Source organism: Gopherus evgoodei, chromosome 4 (genome assembly GCF_007399415.2).
Source record: "Gopherus evgoodei ecotype Sinaloan lineage chromosome 4, rGopEvg1_v1.p, whole genome shotgun sequence".
Lineage (NCBI taxonomy): Eukaryota > Metazoa > Chordata > Testudines > Testudinidae > Gopherus > Gopherus evgoodei.
In genome coordinates this window covers 85,120,860-85,144,650 of record NC_044325.1, presented here as the reverse complement: position 1 = coordinate 85,144,650, position 23,791 = coordinate 85,120,860, and the positions used below count along the sequence as shown (strand labels likewise).

Genomic DNA, 23,791 nt, shown 5'->3' with positions numbered 1-23,791 from the left:
CTGGTATTTATCCTTCTTATGTATTTATAGAGAGCAATCATATCTCCTCTCATCCCTCTTTTGATTGGGCTAAACAAGCCAAGCTCATTGAGTCTCCTCTCACAAGGAGGTTTTCCATTCCTCGGATCATCCTAGTAGCCCTTCTTTGTACCTGTGGAGACACCTCAATAAATTAATGGGACTATTTGCCTAAATAAGGAGAGAAGCATTTGGCTTTTAAGTGTCACTTAGCTAAGCTATACATATTTATGGCATAAATGGGCAAAACTCCACTTAAGTCAATGGAGCTGGACCAGTTTATACCAGCAGAGAATTTCCCCCCCATAACCTTTACTCAGAAATCATTCCCTGCAGACCCCATAATTATTTTTTTGTTGCTCTTCTCACAGATCAAAAATATTTTTGACCAAATGTTTGATATTGGAGGAGTTCCGTAACTGCACACTTTAGTCTAGGTAACAGTACCTTAGACACTGTATTGTTCTTATCTCTAATGGGGACATTTTTTTTTTTTTTTTTTTTTACAAATTTCCCACAGTTTCTACCTTCAGTTCAGCTCCACTACTGTGAGCAACAATAGGATCCATAGTTGTATCCATAGGGATACAACTGTGTTTTTATACTCTGTTGATTTGACCTGTACACTGTGGGTAATAAACAAATAAAGAATAGACTTACTGCCTCTCTAATGTTTGCATTTTTCCTGCAATATTTGTATAAGCCCTTCAGCTTCCCCTTAATCCTACTTGCTCATTCTGCACTTTTGCTGCCCTTATCTTTTCCACAGAAGACTCAAGTCACTCTGAATATTTCTGTTTGGTTTTCACTTCACCCCTGTTCTATTTCTAATAGCAATTGTGCTATTGTTATTTTGTATTACTTTGGTAAGGTTTTCCTTTGAAAGTGACTCTCATTGTAGATGCACATTAGCAGCCCTCCCCAGTTGCTAGCATTGAGCTCTGGGCACAGGAGTGCTGCTGCTGGCTGTGGGGCTAGTCAAAGAATTCTGTTCCTCAAGCTGCAACCCATATAGGAGGGACAATGGGATTGAGGATGGGGCTCCCTTCCACTAGCACTTTATAAAGGAAAAGAGGTGCCTGGGTGTCACACTAGCTGCAGGGGAATGGAATCACCAGAGAGCAGAGAGCTGCTAACAAAGCCAGAGTAACTTTAGTCAAGTGATCTTAGGGCTTGTCTACACTACCCCGCAGTTTGGACTATGGGGTGTAGATGGCAGTGCACGCCAAATTGCTGCGCTGTAACTCCCCTGTGTGGATGCTGTTGGTGTAACTAAAAGGTATCTAGTTCATGTTAACGTAGGGCTTGTCTACATCACAAAGTTGCAGCGCTGGTGAGGGGGTTACAGCGCTGCAACTTAGGAGGTGTACACATCTGCAGGGCATCACCAGCGCTGCAACTCCCTGTTTGCAGCGCTGGCCGTACTCCCATTTTGTCTCGGGTGTAGAGGATCCAGCGCTGGTGATCCAGCGCTGGTAATCAAGTGTAGACACTTACCAGCGCTTTTCTTGACCTCCGTGGAATAAGCAGGTATCCCAGCATACCTGAGGAAGCGTCTGGTAATCAAGCAGGTCTCCTTCCCTGGTTTGCAGGGGGGTTCGGGGAACGCGAGAGCAAACCGCGGAGAAGCTGGTCTCCTTTCCCGGTTTGCTCTCGCGTTCCCCGAACCCCCGTGCAAGCAGGTCTCCTTCCCTGCGGTTTGCAGGGGGGTTCGGGGAACGCGAGAGCAAACCGCGGCGAAGCTGGTCTCCTTCCCCGGTTTGCTCTCGCGTTCCCCGAACCCCCCTTGAAGCCGCCCAACAGCGCTGCAGTGTGGCCACATCTAACACCACTTGCAGCGCTGGTTGCTGTAAGTGTGGCCACTCTGCAGCGCTGGCCCTATACAGCTGTACTAATACAGCTGTAACAACCAGCGCTGCAAAATTGTAGATGTAGACATACCCGTAGTCCCCATCAACCCGGACTACGCTAATGCATCCGCACAGGGGAGTTACAGTGCAGGACTTTGGTGTGCACTGCTAGTCACACCCCCATAATCTTCACTGTAGCACAGGATAGGCATAGCCTATGTCATGGTGCCTATTAGCATTTCCATAACCCTGCCCTGTACAGCACAGATGCACTGGGGGCAGGAGAGGGGAAGAGGGGGAGAGGCTGCAGGGCATACTCCTACCCTGTGCGCAATCAAACAGCGCATAAAACCCTATGTACAAAGGTCCACTTCTGCTTCTTTTCAAGAGTTAGCTTTCCAGCTAGATCATTTTAAAGTCTCAGCCTTGCTGGGGTATCAATATCCCACACAAACAGTGCCTCCCCAACTAATTATCAACACAGTGTCTTCTGCCCACCCTGAGCGCCTCTGCAATTCCACTCTTTTCTCAGAGTAGTGGGTTCCCAGGCTTGTGTTCCCCCAACAGAATGCAGAAAACCCCAAATAAACCAAACACAACTAAAACAACTCTATCCATCTGGGTTTGAGCTTTTAGTTCTACCAGTTTCCCCCCAGCTCCCTGTTTCTGTTGCAGAATACCTACCCCCTCAAGCTACTTTCCTAGAGCCTTGTCCTTTTCCCAGGGCCTTCTCTTCTACAGTTTCCTCCTGGTTCTTTCCCCAGAGTGAGGGAACTCAAACTCTTACCCTTGCCCTCTTGGTCCTCTCTATTTTGTACCCTCCCTTGTAGCTTTCACTTTCTTCCTTTAAGATCCAGCTCCTCCCCAGCTGGGTCTGATAACAAACCAGGCCCAGGACAGCTCCAGGTGCAGCAGGGACAGCTAACTGAGCTCTCAGACTCTTGTTAATCCTTTGTTCACCTGTGTGGGATTTACACCCCATCACAAAGGGGACAAGATGTGATCCACTGTAATTCATGCCCTTTAAAGGAAGTCAGGATCTCTATCTCTGCCTGCTCTTTGGCCCTTTCCCTCTTCCCTCCTCTGTGCTGATTTGTCTCTCTGATCATTCAAACGTATGTACTTTTATGCAAATATGATGAGGATGATGAAAGCATTAGTAAAAATAGTTACTGGTAGGATACAGATAGGTAGAATGCAGATAGTTAGACCCTGTGATGTGAGTGCCTGGAGAAACCTTATAGATGCTTGGCCTACTTGCAGAAGTTCCAGAATTGCTGAAGAGCTGGTTTCAATGCCAAACTCCTTGGTGTTGCAACTTGAGGGTGGCATGCCTTAGAGTGATAGACATCAGTGATATCTTCCTCCATGCAGCTTTCCTAGAATGGTAGGAATCAGTGTGAAAAGGCCTGGTGTCAGATGGTAGTAAAGGTGAGAGGTCTAGCCTAGCTACAGATCATCATCCCAAATTATATCTGTATTCTCTTATCTGCTTTATCTATGCTGAAACAGATCAGATTACATTTTAATACATTTAAGTGATTTTAATGCTGGTGAAAGATGCTAGACTGACAGTTCCAGAGACTGAAATCCTTTGTTTACCTACATATCAGGCACAGCACAAGCAGCAAATGTACAGATTCCCTCCCACATCATCCTGACAATGTACCTTAAATCTAGTACCACCTCTAGAAGTAAAAGGTTAGTTCATTCTCCGTGCCTATTGAATCTTGGCTCCTACATCAAGTATGCTCATCAGCACCAATTGTGAAGATGGTTTTATAATGCATACTAGCAACTGGATTGAATTCAAACCACCTCAAACTTATTTTGCATAGCCACTAAACAGTCTTTACATAATAATGCTTCATACATCTCTTGTGTCTTACACACACAAGAGAGTTAAACCTCCTGCATGTGTTATTTTCATGTTACATCCACTTTTCAGATTGGGAGACAGAGGTACAGAGAGATTAAGTGACTTGTCCAAGATAGCCTGTAGCAGAGCCAGGAACAGAACCCAGGAGTCCTGACTCTCAAACCTGAGCTTTACATACAAATATCAACTCTGTTGAGGGCTTTCACTCCTATTCATCTGTGTCCAGAGACAAACTAGTGAAAGCTTGGTGGGCCTGGTCCAAAACTCATTGAAATAAAGGAAAGTATGCTGATTGTCTTCAATGGGGTTTGGATCAGACCCCTTAATAAAAATGTTTGAGTCCCTGTGACAGCCAACATCTCCAGCAGGGGACAGAGAAGACCTGTTAGACCTTACAGTCCCCAACATTGATATAATTTTATCCTGAGATGAGAGCTATTTGCTGGAATTAGAAGGGCAAACACACATCTACAATGACCTTGCACACACACTTGGGGTGGGATTCAGAAGGCGGATTTAAGCAACTGCTACTTCAGGTGCCTAAGTCTAATATTTAGATCCATAAAACTGTGGCTCAGCTGTTTCCTAACCTATTATACTCTATGGGTGCCTAAATTTCCACTTTTAAAGTCCCCTAGGTACCCAAATTTTTGCCAGTGGATATGCACACACCTACCTCATTCCTGACAGCATGGAGCAGCTTGATACCAACTCACATTTAGGCCTGATGGGATTCACAAACTAGGTATTCCCCCACCGATCTTGTCTGTGGGGCCTGATAGATAGGAGTGCTCAGAGGCCATCTTAGGTTTATCTGCACTGCAGCTAGAAATGAGCCTCCCAGCCTGGGTAGACAGACCACTAGCTTGGCTTGAGCTTTCTTCTTCCCATTATCCCACCATATGGTGTCAGGTCCTTGTGCAAGCATTTGCCATCTTCATCTGTCCCTGGTGGCATTAAGGTTCACTTGCTTACCCTCATCTTTTGTACAATTCATACTTTGCTTTCCTGGCTTTTGTTGGGGTCTGTTTCCTAGCAGCTACTCCTGCGATGCTATGTTCATCAAGTGTTCTTAATTCTTCTTTTGCATGACTCTGAACTTGTGATTTTGTCAGCCACATCACAGACTTTGACTTCTGTCCTAGTGCTTTCTTTTTAAAATCTATCCTTTGTATAACTTTTTTTATTGCTTGAAGATTTCTTGTCTTGAACACTGGTAGGCATTGAATCTGTCATCTCTTTACCACTAGGCTTCTGCACTACACAGTATTGGGGATGCATTACTGTTCCACACTGTTAGACTTTCAGTCTCAGTGGCATATGTCTGTCATTTACAATACTTGAGATGTAACTCCACTCTCTTGTAGCATTCTCCTGTCTAGACTATATCTCACGTCCAAGCTCACCATCTTCCATAACCCAGCAATCAAGGTAATTGAACTGATCATTCTGGTTCAGTTGTGCTCCTTTAATCTCTGTGTTCAGTTTCCCTGTAGCTACTCTACTGACCTACATGACCTCAGTCTTAGGCATTTTCATATCATGCCTGCTTAGCTGGTCATACCACTGGCTTACTATTTCCTCCAGGTTTTCTTTTGTAACAGCTTCTTATCTTTCCCCATTGGGTTCTTCTTGCTGATATAGTGCATTGATATGATAAACAGCTGCAGACTGAGGGCCAGTCCAGTTGAAATCCAACTTTCATGTCAAAGGGGCTTGACATTCCAAAATAATGTTTGAATCATTGTTTTGGGAGATCTATGTAGTAATTCCCCATAGTTATTACATCTTTAGATGCTCCATATTTCATTAGCACTGGCGTGAGCAACCTTCTATTCATTTTACATAAGCCCAGAAGCTATCCTGTTGATACTCTAGCTGCTTCTCTTGCCAAATTACAAACGTGGCATCTGTGGTATGTCATCCTTTCCTAAAGCCGAACCGTTTTTGTTCAAGGAGGGATTCCACTATTCTCCTAATGTTAGCATCCAAGATGCTTTCCAGTATCTTCATCCCATGTGACAGTAACTTTATCTCTTGAGAATTTCCACATTCATGGATATTTCCCTTCTCTCGTATCAAGACCAAAAGATACTTGTGCCAATCTTTGGGAATTCTCTTGTCTCATTCATTTTATGCCTCTCTCACCCAGGACTTCACCAGATCCACCAGCACTTTGTCAGGTCCTGCTGCCTTACCGTTCCTCATTCTATGGACTGCGTTTCTCACCTTTTCCTCCATAATGTCAGACTCAGGAACCACATTAGGATCACATGTTGGCAACTCTGCCAAAAAGGGGTTTGCCTCTGTGACACTCTGTACCTCAAAATAGAACCCTGGAACCCCCATATTCACCACTGTTATATGATTACAATACATTACAAAATATGCTTTGTGAGGTATTATTTTAAAAAGTCTTGATCTGTTGAACCTTAATGTCCTGTTGGATTGTATGTGCTATCATTGTATGTGAGGTTATGGAGTACTGCTATAGGTGTTACTGAAATATGATGTGAGGGTGGGAAATACTTACAGGCAGCCTTTCAGTTGCAACAAAGGAGCAGCTATCCCTTGTCAGACAGGCATTAATGGCCTATCAAGGGGAATCCACTCTCTGAGAGGCATGTTGGAGAGGGCAGGTATGCAATGGGAAATGCCAGACCAGTGAGGACTGCCTGACCCCCATGTCACAGCAAGGGTCTTTCCAGCAGCTGAAAGAAAGTATAAAAGAGGGACAGTGACATCATCACTTGGTCTCCCCCCAATCTCAAACCTGGAAGACAGTCTGGAAGACAAAGACTTTGAACTAGGGAGATTGGTCCCAGACTGAAAGGGAGTCCGGTCTGCGTATTGAGGAACTGTAAGCTGCTTGTAATGTCTGCTAGCGTGAGAGACTGCTTGATTCAAACTCAGTCTGTTAAAGTTAGAATTTAGACTGCGTTTCTGTTTTTACTTCTATGCCTGCATCTTATAATCACTTAAAGTCTACCTTTAGTTAATAAATCTGTTTTATATTTTACCTGAAACAATGTGGTTTTTGTTGAAGTGCTTGAGGAATCTCAGCTCGTATTACAAAGACTGGTCTATGTCCACTTTCCTATGAAGAAGTGGTAAACTAAGTAATGCGTTTGTACTGTTCAAGGGAGTCTTGAGCAGTGTAAGATGGTATGTTTCTGGGATGCAAGGCTGGGGGCTGGGGTGATGCCTGGTGCCTCTCTCTGTGTGACTCATGACTGGCTCAAGGAGCATTCATGCAATTTAGTGGGGTGGGTGGCTCCACATGTTGATGGCTGAGTGATCACAGCACCTGGAGGGATTTTGCTGCTTGTCACTGGCACAGCATTGTGTGAGATAGCAATCCAGCCTGGGCTAAAGCAGCCCAGTGGTCCCACACTGTTCCAGGTTGTACCACAAGGATCCCATCGCAGCCTCATTTAAAAGACTCTCAAAATATTGCTTCTGTCTCTCCTTCACTTGTTCAGGTGTTATTAGAAGTCTTCCCTGCTCATCCTTTACAAATGGTGTTGCAATACCACCCTCATTTGTGTCTCATTTTTGCAATGCTGTAGATCTTTTTGCCAGCCAGCTGTGGGTAGCTGACAGGCTTGGTGTACAGGTTGTCTAGGACACTCTGGCCTTCTTCACTGCTCATTCGGCAGCTCACTTTGCTTCTTTGTATTTGGTCTCATTTGCACTCCATGGGTTCATTTCTTTTACACGCCATTTTTTTGTTTCAGATTGCTACCTGCACTTCATTGGTCCACCACCACTCCCCTGTTTCATTTGGTTTCCTCACAAAACTCTTCCATCACTGAAGTCTGTGTTCTCTTGAGATGGTTCCACTCCTTTTCAGCTGGTGCCAAATCTATTTCCGGATACTGCTATCCTGGACTGCCTGCATAAACTTCTCTGCCACACTTCCCCTTAACTTCCTGTACTTCATTCTTGTTTCCTTCTAGCTTATTTCCCACCTTGTCCAATGCTCTGCTGCAGCTTTTACCACAAGAGGCTTGTGCTGAAGCACTAACGTCTCACTCGGTATCTCTTTACAATCCATAAATCAATTCCTCCGCTGAGATTTCCTCACCAACATCAGTCTGGCATATGTTTCCACCATTGATGTACATGATCGCATGACTGATTGTAATAGGGCTGCCACCTACTGCCTCCAAAACACCCCTTTCTGGCCAGGGCTGCCACTGCAGTACCCTGCCTCTGTTTCCCCCTTCTTCAGTGCTTCTTAACCAAACTCCACATTCCAAAGGTAATTTAACATTCCCCACTTGGGCGTCCAATTTGTCCAGTCCTTATGTCCACTGGCCATCCAGACCCCAACTCAATTTCAGTGTGTCTCTACTATTAATAGAAAATAACACAAAGTCTTTCAAAATAGAACATAAACTCACACAGTCCTCCCCCCAATTTCTGCTGGGCACAGCCTCGCCTCCCTGGGACCCTGTCATTGTGTCCCCAGCACCTCCCTCCTAGAGTTTGGCATTCTTCACTGGCATCTCTGCTAGTGCCTTGCCCCTTTCAAACTCTTATTGTCTGCAGGTGTAGCCACGTTTTCCTAGACTTTTTAAAGTTTTAAAATATATTTTTCCCCCTTCCCTGCAGCTTCCTGCTGCTTTTATACTGGAGTCACCTGATTCTGTTGGAGCTCATTCTGAAAGCAGGGTTGGCTAGCCCTAGCTCTCCAGCTATTTTGCTTTTGGGACCATGTATTGGCTATCACCCACTGGTGGGCAACACATATGTCTAGTAACCCTTTCCCTTCCTCATTCATGGTGCCTCAGGTGAAATTTCCTAAGCATATGTCATACCCCTTTCTTTTCTTGCCTGTGTTTTCATTCATATCACCCAGCACCAAGAGCAGCACCACTGGCCTCTGGTGCTGCTGTATCCACTAATGCTCACAAGTTGGAACCTCTCCTTTTCTTTATTGCATCCTTGCTGAGGTGCATATGCTGATATCACAAACAGAGCACACTCTTTAACTTGGACTCATACAGCCGTCAGTCTGTCACTTAGTCTAAAAAGTTCAGCCACCATCTTCTTCAACTCTCCTCTTACTACTGCTCTGACTCCATTATGGCCCCCTTTGTCACCCATGTAGAAGATTTTACAATTTAAGACCGAAGCCTTCACTATGTTCCCAGTCTATCATGTTTCCTGTAGGCACAAAATATAACTCTCTCTCCTTGCCATCATATCATCTACTTCCATGCCTTTACCTGTCAAACTGGATACATTCATTGTTGCTACTTTTATGGTATGGGATTTCTTTGGCTGTGCAGGCCACTGCTTTTTGTCTGACTCTGCTCCCACTGCTAGTCCCCTGACTCTATAGAACAGTTTAGGTGCCAGTTACCAGAAGTCTTACTGGGCTGGGGCTACCAGGCTGGAAGTGAACAAACTTCTGGTATAGGGCTGAGACACCCTCCCACCATTAGTAATAGTCCCTAGAAGAAAAGCATAGATTGGTCTCATCCCTCCTCATATCTGGTATCTACTACTGCTCTTTGGTAACTTGTCAAAAGGAAGAAACTGCTTGCACAATGTATTTCAGTGTGCTAAAAGAGCAGTATGGATGTTGAGGGTTGGGTTGCAACTTGAGCTCTCAAGCCCGCCCACCCACCCTTGGGTCTGGGCTCAGGTGGCTAGCCCAAGTCTCTATTGGAACCACAATGTTCACACTGCTACGTTTAGTGTGCTAGGTCAAGCTGAGCTACTGCAAGTCGATCTACTCAGGCTGAGAGGCCCACTCTAAGCTGCAGTATACACATACTGTTAGAACACATCTGCCAGATTGGGTGCTGCACAAAACACAGCTGCTGGAAGAGGGAGTGATGGTATTTTATACAAAGTGGAACAGCTTCAACAAGAGAGATTAAGAGGCATTCACCCCAGAATATCCCATAGCCCAGTGGTTAGGGCACTCAGCTGAGACTTAGAAGAGCTGGGTTTAAGTCCTTGCTTTACATCAGGTAGGGTGGGGATTTGATCCCACATCTCCCCCATCCTGGGTCAGGGCTCTAACCACTGGGATATTGAAATAAGGGGTTTTTTTCCTCCCCATCCTTGATTTTTCTTGAAAAAGGGCTGACCTGGCTTAGGTGAAATCCAAGTGTAGGGGGGGAAGTCTGCCTTTGGCCCAGAGTAAGGTGCCTAATGCCTTTTGAAGGTGGGACTTAGGCCCCATTCCTCTCCTCAGCATTTAGCACTGGCCAGCTTAGGCAGCTCCCTGGCTTTGGTGAATCCCTATTTTAGGCTTAATTGTCCCCATGCATTGGACAGTGAACCTTGGCACCTAAGTCAAGGTTGTGAATTCCAGTAGGCAGCAGGGCACCTAAAAGTTCAGTGCTGCAACACTCAGCCCTAAGTCCCTCTTCTCCCGCCTTTGCCCTGTTGCACATACATGTGCATGTTCATCCTCCTGCACATAAGAGTACGTCCTTGTCCCAGAAGATATTTTTCTCATTATCTTTTCCTTCACTCAGATATTTACAAAAGTTAGAGGTGATAAGGAAATAATGGACTCAATTCTCCCTCATGCTTGTGCAGGCTCATTACGTTCAATGGAAGCCCACAGGTACAACTGAAGGGAGAATTTAGCTCATGACATTGGATCATCCAGTCTATCTCCCTGCTAACGTACGATTGTTCCTCACAGTACATTTTCTAGTGTTATTTCCAGTCTAATTTTAAATGTCCTAAGTTTCGGACATTCTTACTTTTTATTCTCCTTATTCTAATTATAAGCTGCCTATTTACCTGAAATAACCTTCTGTAAAAACAAAATAAATAAATAAAAAACTATGAGGCAGGATGGTCTTTAAAAACCAACTATAGAGCAATCAAGACCTCGTTCATTGACAGGTTTCTTTTTTGTTCTTGAGACACATGTGTAACCTGGTTAGACCTGTTTTGTTTGAGCACTGAGGTGTGAGTTGGCTGTATGCAAATGTTTGCAGTCTTTTTCTTTCCTCTCTCTCTCTCTCTTTTGTTATTGCTGCAGACCCAATCAAAAGAACAGGAAGTGACCTAAGAAATTCCCCCATTGGCTGACTAAATGTTCTGCAAAATGTTTTAAAATTAATATCACATTCATTTATCATCACTCCTGTGAGGCTTTTGAAGTGCTAACCTAGCACCTGTGTTTACTTAACACCTGCCATTCGCTAGACAGCCTTCTCGTTGCCTCTGCTAAAGGATTTCCCCTTCAGAATCAGCAGCTAAATGAGGTAAGATTTTGTTAACTTCCTTTTAAATGAACACCACTGAGGATAAAAGAGTGCAGAAGTGTGCACTGGAATCACTCCCACTCAACACCCATCTCAGCTCCTTTTCCCCCACTTTGAAACTGCCACTAACCTCTTTTAATCAAAAGTTTTTGAGCATTAAAATTATAAACGCTTTTACTCTCCTGTTTTGAACCTGCGTCCTGCCCTTCCTTGTGTTTAAGAACACACTCCTACTATTTGTATTTTCTTAGGTACAGATCAGCCAGCCTTATTAACTTTGAATAGTCCCACTGATTTCAGTGGGGCTATGCATGGGAGTAAAGTTCTATACTCACTGTGAGCAAGGTGGTCAGCATCTGCCCCTTAGTTTTATGAGGGCGGTTTTTATAATATTGTATTTAATGATGTTTTGGGGCCTAATGGTGTCACCTTTAGTGACATTAAGTAATACTTTTATCCCCTGAGTAACTGCAGTCAAATCAGTGGGGCTACTTATTTAATAAAGTATCATTCAATGTGAGCAAGGGTAGTAGAAGCAGAGCCTTTAAAACTGACTGTTGAAATTGGCGTGGAGTCTCCTTAGTGTCGCAGCATGTGTGGGCACTATACAGATAAAAAGATCTTGCTGGTTTTATAGTAGTGATGGTGGTAATTACAAGGATGATAAAAAATCCTACTTAGCTCACTTTTTGCTCAGTCCTTGCTCAACTAAAACTCCCACTGGTTTCAGTTGGGGCTATATCCTGAAGTCCTTAGCCCCTTCCCACTTAAAACTCTTCACTGAAGTCAATGTATGTTCTGTGTGAGTAAGGACTGAATAAAATCTCAGTAAAGGCTTTAAGAATTCAGCTCTGAGAGTTTTGCCTGTTGTATTCCCATTGACATGAATGACAGTTTTACTTGAATAAATACAGCATATGCTCTTTAAGGTTCAGCCCATTGCAAGTAACAGTATTTACTAAAATCTGTTGTAATATTTCAGTAGAAGAGATTGCACCGATTTTTACAGCACAGCTGATCAGGAAATGACACTGAAAGTATAAAATAGCAGTAATACATTTACTAATATTTCACTGCTTGAGAGAGTTGAAATATTATTTGTGGGCCTTCTGGATATATATGTATATATATTTACTTGTGTCTATACCATATGTCTGAATTATTCTACTTAAAAAAGACACATCACATTGCCTTTCCATCTAAGTTTAAAGCACATCCAGCTTCTTCGTTTTGTTCATGGGCTTTGGAAAACAGAAACCAGTTCGTAATTATAAGAACTATAAAATAGACAACTATAGAGTAAAACTGGTTTACTTAACACTTATTGTTCTAGCTTTTGGTATATGTGCCTATCTTCAATGTGTCTATCTTCTAGCAATATTTCTTTTAATTTGTTAATAGTCCTGGTGGGATAATGGATCTGTTCCGAGTGCTGTTTCGTTGGTAAATTTGCTGGTAGCAGTTTAAGCCAGTTTTCTGATGTAAACTTTGCATTTTATAGTTACCAGAGCTTGAGAACAGAAAAGACGTATTGTTAAAATAAGTCTGACAGCCAAAGAAAACAGTTGCAATTGAAGTCTTCAGACAAATATGACAAAGATGTTAAGCAACAAATCTCATCATAACATGTCAATTTCAGCCTTGAGTTTCAATAGGTTGTAGCAGAGCAGATTAATCCTTTGTTTTTCCCACATTGAGCCATCATGACAAATTAGGCAGTTGTGACTCAGCCCTTGTCAGTGTTAGAAAGCTTATACCCTTTGAGAGAGAAACAGCATTTCACAGCTAGTTATAGGATGGCAAGAGTTCATATTATTCTAGTTGTGGTGGGATCTTGTAATAAAACATGGTCCAGTGAGCACTAGAAATAACAGTTTATCAATGTATAGGAACAATCTGGTGTCATCCCAGGACATTATCGTAACATGATATTTTCTCAACACTGAGTTTTTATGAGTGAAAAGAAAGTTCTATGTCCAGTTCTGGGCACCCCACCTCAGAAAGGATATAGTGGAACTGAAAAAAGATCCAGAGAAGGGCAACAAAGATGATCAAGAGTATGGAAATGCTCTCATACAATGAGAGACCAAAAAGATTAGGGCCATTCATCTTAGAAAAGAGACAACTAGGAGGATATGATAAGGTCTGTAAAATCATGAATGGTATGGAAAAAGTGTATAGAGAAATGTTATTTACCTTTTCACACAAGAAAAAAAAAGTGTCACCTGAAAAAATTAATAGTCAGTAGGTTTAGTACAAACAAGAGAATGTAGTTTTTCACACAACATGCAACTAACCTGTGGAATTCATTGTCATGAGATGTTGTGATGGCCAAAAGTAAAACTGGGGTGAAAAAAAGAACTGGAGAAGTTCATAGAGGATAGGTCCATCAATGTCCACTAACCAAGGTGGTCAGGGATAGAACCTCATGCTCATGAAAATCCTAAAATTTTGATTTTCGGAAAGCAGGAGTGGAAGATGAGTGGATCACTCCATAATTGCCCTGGTCTGTACACTCACCCTGAAGCTCTGGTACAGGCCACTATCAGAGACAGGATATTGGACAAGATGGACCATGGTCTGACCTAGTATTGTAGTTCTTATGCTCTTATGGACAGATAATTAGATACAGGAATTAGTGGAGAACTGTGAGAGGACAATTTCAACTCTGAAATCATTCAGTTAACTGTAGAACCTCTTTCAGCTGCTTTCATTCCCAATGACTAACCATGTAAACATTGGTACTCGTGTCTGGGTGATATAGGAAGAGGAATTTAGGATGGAGATAAAAAATTAAAAACAAAACATCCAAAATCATAGACTAACAGAAATTAGAGATAGAAAAGCTTTGTCACTTTAGGTGAGCCATTCTATCTCCTGCTCAGGCAGAATTGTTCAGTATGTTACCACATCCCACTCCAAATGATACAGTCGAAACTATGAGGACACAAAATAAAGAACATAAAATAAATTAGGTGGGTTTTTTTTCTAAAATCACGCTCATCATGCAGAAGTGAGCATCAAGAAGTTAATCTCAAAGCTGGGGACTAGTGGCAATATCTGAAGGAAGTCTTTCAAGAGAGTGGAAATAACACTGCACATGTCCTGCACACATATTTGAGTTTGATCACAGAAACTCTTCCAGTCTCAGCTCTTACATTCTCATGCTATCTCTATTAAAATATCCAGACCAAGATAAGAGCCACATCCTTTATTCATTCCTCAAACATATCTCCCACTGACTGCAAATTATATTGATGCGTTCACCTTTTCTGCTGATGATCCTGATCATTGTGATGTTTAGGGACTCAGACAGATCTAATTGGTGCTTGAGCTCCTGCAGAAATTTAAGTGGAATGTGGTCTTTTTTAATTATGCTGGTAGCACACAATGCTACATAGTCTCTGATGTGCCTTGGTTTGAAGGTGGATGGCACAGAACACAACTGGCCGACTTAATATTGGTCAATGTGCCAAGACTGAGGTATAATTAAACAGCTGACCACTAACCAATGTATTTCTGACGATAACAATGTGACTCCCCTCAGTGTGATTCCCTCAGATCTTGCATTGCTCAACTTCTCTTCATGCTGCATACAGCTGAGGATTAGGTTTTCAGTTGTTGGTGAGAAAAGCATATAAGGAAAGGGACCACAGGCAGAATTTTTAATTATGAATTTTATAAATGGTTTGCTGAAAAGAAGGTTGGATCATATTATGTTAAGATGTACTTTGTACTAAAAAGAAATGTTTGTGACTTTAATACCTGTGCAGCTTGCAATACTGCAGTAACATTAAATCTGGGTCCAGTAACAGAACTTTCGGACAAAAAATGCATTGGATTTTGTTACTAATTTTAAAGACAGTGCAGTATTATTTGTAATTCTACTGTTAGCAGAGTAGAAGGCCAATAGCACCAGTGGCAAACAATGCCCAATGGTTTCAACTGCTTAGTGATCCTGGAGCTTAAGAACCCTGAAAAAGCAGTAACCCCAAAAGTATTTTCTTTATTCTTGTCTCCGAGTTAAGCCTGTGCACTGACATGGCAGCCTGCATATACTGAGGACCTCATCCAGTTCCCATTAATGTCAATTGTTTGAGGGTTTACTGCATCAAGATGTCAATGAAGGGAGTTGTGACAAGTAGCTGGGAGAAATTTTGTTGTCCAAAAAATGCAGATGTGGGTAAATCAGAACACTGTGAATTCATGTTGAATTTGCCAAATTGTTTGGATTAAAAAAAAAATAGAAAAAAAAACGTTATTCTGACATTTTGGAAATGAAATGCTTCATTTTTTAAAATGTCAAATGACTCTGTTTTGAAATATATTTCAATTTAATTAAAAAAATTAAAAAAAACTTTTTTGAAACTTTGAAAATGAAACTAAATGTTTTGTTCAACCTGAAACAATTTTATTTTTGACTTCTGGTTTGTTTTGACTTTTTCAGAATGAAGTTATTTGCACAGCTCTCGTGATAAGTACATGAATGCCTATAAAGATTTAATAAAGAAATAATTTTGGTGGTAGTGGCACAGGGACAAGAAGAAGAAGAAGGTGGCTTCAAACTAAAAAGGGTTGAGGGCTAATTGAGCTTCCATTGAAGTCAGTGGGAGTCCCTCAATTCACTTTCTTGGGAGTTGAATTGAGCCCTATTGGGGTGATCAATCATTATTAATGGCAATATTCAAATCAAGATTACCCAGGGCAGTAAAACAGCGTTACTATGCAGCAATGGAAAGAGAACCTTTCCTAATATCTATAAATCCATAAAAAAAATGCAAAGTCCCTGCCTACTATGCAGAAGATACAGACAGTGCTATACTCACTTCTGAGTTGTTTGCTGTAATAATCAGCTTAGGTTCAATCAGAAAAGGCTCAGAGCCTAGAAATGTTTGTAAAAATTCATAAGCTATTTGAAAAGTCCTCCTTTGTAGAGTGAGAACAACAAAAATAATCATTTTCTGTTTTTAGATATTGCGCTACACTTCTCTGCACTTGACATTCAGTAAGTGATTATTTGTATCACTGTATAATTACTTTTCTATTTAACAAAGCCATGTAAAATTGGTCAAGATGTTGAGCTGGAAAATCAATGACTTTGCATGATATAATTATCCCTCCCAAATTGTCCTAATGATTTTTATCAAAACACATAATTATTATTACACAACAATATGAAAGGAGCCTGCCTTTTGTGTCTTTGTGATGTATTATCAAAGGATATTTGTTTCTGCAATTGACCAATAGATTGGAATGGTTGTGAGGGAGTCTCACTGGTATATCAGGTACTGGGACATGCTATTAGGATATTTTCATCGTTTGTAGAGTGATTACTGTTTGCAACACCCTGCAACAGATATTACTCATAACATTTGTAAGACATCAAATAAAAATATATCCTTTAGTTTTGAAAATTCCCACCAAACTCCTATTGGTACAAAAGCAAAATGGTTATGAAAGTCTGAATGAATGATGGGTCTGGTCTCTGGATAAATAATTTATCATTAAAAAAACTGACCAAAACCACAATGTCCAGAGTGAAGACAGACACCATCCATCCTTAACTTAGTGACTTACAGCTTTGTTTTTTTGGACTAGATCTCTTTTATTCTGCTGATCTGATTGAATCATTCCTTATGAGTTCCCTAAAAAGTGGTTAGCTAGTCATTTTGCACTGAACTGCACTGGTATGTATGACTCATGTTGCCCTCTAGTGGAAGAATGGATATAGGAACTCCTAGACTTCCAGGAGCAATAGAAAGATTACTCTACTTAGGCGCTGCAAGACCATGGTTCTGGACCCAGCTTCCCAGTTGTAAAGTATTTATATAATCATTGTGCCTATTTCTGCAACACTTGGCTTTACTATAGTATTACTCAAGAAGATATTTTATTCTAATAACTCATGTTAGTAAACAGGTATCACTGTAACTGTGACAGCACAGTGAGGGTAAATCAGTTCTCGGGATTTTCTAGATAATGGCTGCCTGTTTTCAAGATCACTTATATGTCAATGGCAGCTTGTTCTGATGATGCAATACTTTTACCATGAGTTTGATTGGTTGAGTGTGTTATCATTGAGTACCCTGCTCCGTGTATGATGGCTTTGAGGGGTGGGAATGGTGTGAAAGCCAGTCTGAACTAGTCTCTTGTGTAGAGAACATTCCATCCCTCCCTACCTGTAATTTCCATTAATCTTGCTAGATAAAGCATAATCTTCCTAACTGTAAATTGAATGCAGTAATTAGGGCACTGGAATGGGAGCCATGAGATCTGAGTTAAGTAAGGTCTGCCAATGAGCTTCTGTATAACTTTAAGCAAGGCACTTTACCAAGGAAGGTAATTATCATTAGTTCAATATTACAAATGGTGAAGCTGAAGCACAGAGGTAAAGTGCTTTGTGTAGTTATGGAATATTATTCTAAAAAGTCCCTAATCCCTTAATAGCTCAATGTTCATGCTCTTAGGGTGTCACCGTTTCACTTGTTCTCCAGTCATCGTAGAGTCTGGATGGGACCTGAGGGTCAGATTTTCAAAAGGAACCTAAAGGATTTAGGCATCCAAATGACAGCGAATTTCAATGGAAATTGATAGTCTAACTCCCTTGGGCTCCTTTGAGAATCCTAGGCTGGTTTTCTAATGTAGGAAGCATGATGAAAAGAACCCTCCTCTTTTGAAAACAAATCCCCCAACAGTTCAGGTCTTTATCCATTATAAAGAAGCAAGAAAGGACGCAAGCTCAATTGCTTTCTTTTTCCAGTCATTTTAAAGCCCATTTTGGCTCATTTGACTTTTCATGGGTTTTGGCTGACGGAAAAAGGACAGTGCCAAATATCTGATTATGACACTCCTTCTGTTGAAGCTGGGTTATTCTGTAGACAAGAGCTATTATGAAGCAGCAGGGATTCATTCCAGAACTGAAAGCATACATTTATATGAAAACTAATAGGAAAAGCTCTATCGTCAAACCGGCCCAGGCTGTTGAGGCAGATGCCTTGCTTTGCTCTTTTGTTTATATTCCAACAAATCAAAGCTGACCTGCAGTGTTATCAGAATAGAGCAGCAGGTGCAAAAAAATAACCCTGCTGCCAACTCAAACGAAAGGGTAGGGCTAATACCCTCTGGGAGGTATAATGAAGATAAGAGAAAGCCATGCCAGCAACTGAATTAACGGCTCTATTTATGGTGGGCTTTACCTTAACAACCTGCTCCCAGCCCTCTGTCACATAAACACTTCATTGTACTGTTTAATGAGGCCAAAGGCGAAATAAATGGAAACAGGATGGGGAGCACTCATAGCACCAGCTGAAGAGAAGGAGGGGGGCTGTGTTGAAGCACTGTTCCCCAAAGCCATGGCTAGGGCAGGAGGGGAAGCTGCCCTCTACTTTTTTGCAGAAGGTGGAGAGCTGCTCTTGCTCACCAGTCCCACTTTCCTTATCCACAGAAGGAACCACAGAGGCAGACTCTTTAATGGACCTTGGTCAATTTGTTTCTGGCTGGGCTTGACTGATGCAGGAGCATTTATGAGCTTTGTTGTGGCGTTAAGCTACAGACCTGCACTGAGCAGATACACTGCTGTGCTGCCTCAGGGGAGCACCAGGACATTCTGGCTCAGGGAAGCACCGTGCCTCTTGGAGCGGTCAGCCACACTGGGTGAATTCAGCGGCTGTTTCACCCCATGAGAGAGGGAAAGCATATGCCTCTGTGCAGCCAGGAGGTGGGATGCCAGGCCTATGCTCCTGCCACTTCCTTCTGTTATGTCTTTTGCTCTTTACACTGAAAAGATAACATGAGGAAACCACAGGGGCACAGCTGGGTCCCAAACAGCCATGCTTACTAAAGATATATAAACATGCTAGACCTACCTACATACATACTGCTGCTCTGGCTGGTTTCTGGCAGCTTCTAGAACAGTGGTGCCCAACCTTTTCCTGTCACTCCCGCCTTTACCAGTAAAGGAATATATCTGCTCCCCCAGGACTGGTGCAACCCATTAGGTGACCTAGGCAGTTGCCTAGGCACTAGCATTTGGTGGGGGGCGGCATTTCAGGTCTTTTGGCGGCGACTGTGGTGGCTGGATCTTCAGCCACCCCGGTCGTCATCGGCATTTAGGCAGAGGGACCTGGAGCAAGGGGGCGTGGGGAGGGCCGCCTGCAGCAAGTAAGGGGGGCGAGGCACTCAAGGGAACTGCTCCCTTCCCCAGCTCACCTCTGCTCCCCCTCCTCCCATGAGCATGCCGGGAGGAGGTGGAGCAGAGGTGAGCTGGGGCGGGGAGCTGCCACATGGTTTCCCAGGCCAAGGGGAGCTGCCACGGAGGGGGATGCCTTAGGGCAGAGGGAGGGAGCTGCTGCGGGGGGGATCTCAGAGGGGAGGGGGCATGGGGAGCTGCTGAAGGGTGGGCACCTTAAGGTGGAGGGGGCGGAAAGCTGCCACAGGGCTGGGGGGGCGCAAGGTGGAAGTTTTTCCTAGAGTGCGAAACATCCTTGCACCCACCCTTATCCCCCATTACTGTAGTTGGCTCAGCAGAGGAGCTTGGACTGAAGGCGGAGCTGGGGGCAGAACTGGGTGTGGGGCAGGAGCTGGGACTAGAGCTGCCTGTGGGCAGAGAGGTTATGAGGGCACAGCTGGGCCAGGGCTGGGCTCGGGCTGGAGCTGGGAGCCATGGTCAGGAACCGGGGCTGGAGCCAGGAGTGGGGCCAGGAGCGGAGCTGGGGCTGGGGACTGGAAGCCGAGCCCTGGCTTGTGCCGGAGCTGTGGCTGGGGCTGGTGGGTGGGGCTGGGAGTTGAGCTGCAGCGGGGACCAGAACTGTGACTGTGGCCAGGGCCAGGGTGGAGTTGTGGCCAAGTCCAGAGAGGAGCTGGGGGCAGAGCAGGGTCTGGGTAGTGCTCCCTCCCCAGCCCTCCAAGGGGACTGGCCCAGGCCCTGCTGCACCCCCCACATGTTCTTCTGTGCACTCCTGGGGGGGTGCACCCCACAGTATGGGGACCACTGTTCTAGAACATGAGTACCATTAGAATGCCCTCAGACTATTTAAAGGAATACTATCCTGTTCCTATACACTCTACCCTGCAACACACTGCTTACTTTGTGGTATCCAATACCCCACAGGAGAGGAGCAGGATTGCAAGTGAGGCCAGGCTTTGAGCTAGCAGAACCTCTGAGACATAATCTAGCCCTCAGAAAGTTTCTTGTGAGGGCTGAGAATTGCAAGTTTACAGATAGCCCTATAAACTGATCAGATCTGCTGCTCCAAGTGCTTGGGGAAAACTCCCCACTGTTAAAATCCCTAATGCCACCAGTTTATGCCACCTCCTTCTAAGGGTACGTCCACACTACCCGCCAGATCGGTGGGTAGCGATTGATCTATAGGGGATCAATTTATAGCATCTTGTCTAGGGGATCAATTTATAGCGTCTTGTCTAGACACAATAAATTGATCCCAGAACGCTCTGCCGTCGACTCCAGAACTCCACCAGGGCGAGAGGCGGAAGTGGAGTCGATGGGGGAGCCGAGGCCGTCGATCCCTCACTGTGAGGATGGGAGGTAAATTGATCTAAGATACGTTGACTTCAGCTACGCTATTTTCATTGCTGAAGTTGCATATCTTAGATTGATTTCCCCACCCCCCCAGTGTAGAGCAGGCCTAACTCATCTCTGCTGTAATACTGATAGACAACTGTGATAGGATAGTGAAAAGGCAAGGGGTGAGCTGTGATCAGTGTTATCACAACTTATCACAACTGAGAATTGTGCTCACAGCTAGTCTATGCAAAAATATCCTACACTCGCGTCCTTTCTGATCCTCCACTTCCCTGCCCACTGGTTTGAAACAGGTTTTACCCAACCGTCACATCTAGTCTTTTAGACTGTAAGCTCTTTGGGGCTGGGACTGTTATTTACTATCTATTTGTACAGTGCTTCGCATAATGAGATTCTGACTGAGTTGAAGCCCTAGGTGCTACCACTATGTGAATAACAAAAATCATATCAATGTGTGTCATATCAAGTTACAGAGCTAGACCCAGATGTGTCAAACAGCAAATTTCCGGGGTGATTGGATCCAGAGTTTTACCTCTGCCTAGTATAAACATATGAGTATTTTCAACATTTAGATCCAGATCTGGAGATTTTGGGAGTGTGCAAGGCTCTGAGATTAAAACTTTTTACACAATGAATAAGATTCTTCCTGCCAACAGCAACCATTCTTCTCCATTAAAGGGAAGAGAAAGGGAACACTCTTCCCTTTCCTCATTCTGTCTAATTCTCATTTAGAAATGAACCCAGCAAAGAAGAAACCTCCAAGCAGAAGTTCTTAGAGAAAGGGAGATTTGTAAAACAAAACTAACTAGCTAAATAAATAAACAAACCCACCCTCATTTTATTTGAGCTTGGCAGGGGGGAGCCATATAAGTAGTTTTACTACTGAAAATCAACCTGGCATCACAACAAAAGAGAAGTAGTGATGCTGATGGTTAACATATACTTCCCTATAAAATAGCCACTCACAAGCTGCACTGGGGTTTTAAAGGTTATAACTGGTTGTTATGGCAAGACCACATATAAATCAGTTGTCTTGTCAGAAGGCAGAGCATCAATGAATCGTTCCAATTCCCTCCAGGAATAATAATACCTAATCATCTTCAGTATTTGTTAGTAACTCAGTAGCTGTGCAGGATGCTTTAGCAATAGAGAAATAAGACCAGGCCCTTTCCTCCAAGGGACTTACACTTTAAACAGGCAATACAATAACACAATTGTCAAAATCACAGAGAGCAGAAAGATATAATGATAAGAAAGCGGAGAAGATTTAGAATATAATCGTAGATTGTTATTAGCTTGCTCTTTTCTATCTAATTACAGACATGTGGTCTGTCATGTTTCTAGGGTAGTTTGGGGGATTTTTTGGCTCATTTTTGCATTACTTATTTTACATAGTTAGCAAGGGAGTAGTCCAACCCAAGTGTAAATCAGTGGTAGAAGGGTAAGGGAAAAAGAGAGAGTTCAAGAGGGTTCTGAAGGAGATGGGGAAGGTGACTCAGTTCACAGGAGGAGGGAGGATACTCCAGGTAGATATGAGAGGTGTGAAGTTGCAATGGGAGAAAGAGGCAAAAGGAATATAGTAAAGGAGAAAATGGCTTCCCCTATTGTATATCCCATTGTATGTCACTGAGACCAGATTAATACATCTGGCTGAAACTACTAACAATTCTGGGGACACGGTTGACCTAAATTGTCATCAGTTCTATCCTGAGACAACATGGGAGCCATATGTGCCAGTGAAAGTCCTGCTTTCCATCTCCAGTTATTTTTCCTTGCCTTTCTAAAGCTGGTCAAAATTTTGCCATGGGAATATTTTTTTGTGAGAATATTTTTTTTTGACAAAATGGAAGTTTTCACAAGAAGTGCCCATGAGGTGGAGGAGAGAAGAAGAAAAACATTTAGATGAAAATGAAAAAAAATTGCATTGACATTTTTCACAAGAAATAAAATCATTCCCTGATTGGCTCTAGTCCTTTCCCTTTCAGCTGGAGTACTACAATTTCTCCTAATATACAGTGCTCCTGTACACAGAACTCCTTCTTCAGTAGAAGACACTGGTCCTTTCAGATGTGGGACAAATGGCTATGTCTTGTATGTTATTAGAAATCTGTGGAGGTGGGAGGAAGAGATTATATCTGAGCAACAAGTGACAGAAATGCTAATCCTAAACATTCGACTTTTGCTATATGGCAGGTTGCAGAACACTATTCCATCTGCCAAGGTAACATGATTGCTGGGGGACTGTAGAAGTAAATATTGTAAAACTGCCAGTTCTCTCTTGTCTTTGGAGGTTTAGGGCTATATCCTACTGTTCTGATACATATATCCTATGAGAGATCCCTGTGAAGGGCAGTGCTTGCATTTTCTTCTGATTTAGGCAAAAGAGGTGTTTAAATTCTCTCTAACTACACTAACATACATCTTGAGCTCTGAGGCCAGCTCATATGAAGTGTATGGATTGTGAAAAGGGGATAGAGGAAAATTAGCATATTGGACTATGAGCAAATAATCAAGTAATATTTCCCTTGCTCTATTAAAGTGAACTCATGTTGGCTCGGAAAAAGGAGACTGAAGTATGGTTTTGTCTTCAGATTATGTAATCAGTGGTAGAGATAGACCCAAAGCAAAACCTTAGAACAAAGGAGAAGTGGACCTGGTTCCTAACTTTCCTACTCAGTCTCGTCTTAGTTAAAAGACACATGCAAGATTTTAGAGTCCACATGGATATGTTGAAACATCCATCACCTACACTTAGAGAAGTTGCCTCATACTACATCACAGAGTCAGGTCTTTAAATTTGGTGGGACTCTTTTTATTAGTGATTTGCTTGTTTATAGCAATCATATCTGTTACAGTATAAACATACTTAATGTTCCCCTCCTATTCAGATAGATTTTTTTTGTCTTTAAGCTTACCTGCATGTATAAATTTAATACACATGAAGCTAAAAACAAAAACACCACAACCCCTCCCCTCACACAACACAACCAAGGCTAAATGTTGAAAGAGGTCCCAACATAGCCTTTGAAAACACCCACTGCTTTTGTTGCACACACAGACTTGGTTTTGTGCACACAAACAGCAACTCTATACACCAAAGAGATAGTTAAATGTCTGACAACCGGATTGCAGTTGCATACATAAATATAGGCAAGAAAATTCTGTACTAGAATTGCTGCTATACAACAAACTGTGGGTGCATGTCCAAGGGCATGCCCATCCTGTAATCCTCCTTGTTGGCCAAGCATGGCTTTTCTGA

General features: G+C 42.9%; 1 protein-coding gene across 1 annotated transcript in view; it reads left to right on the top strand.

The window, feature by feature from the left end:
* The first annotated feature begins 10,884 nt into the window (after positions 1-10,884).
* Positions 10,885-23,791, top strand: part of EHF (ETS homologous factor) — a 41,174-nt gene continuing 28,267 nt past the window's right edge. Inside the window, exon 1 of the mRNA XM_030560060.1 lies at positions 10,885-10,991. The gene's annotated coding sequence lies outside the window, so the exon portion shown is untranslated. The remainder of the gene's footprint in view (positions 10,992-23,791) is intronic.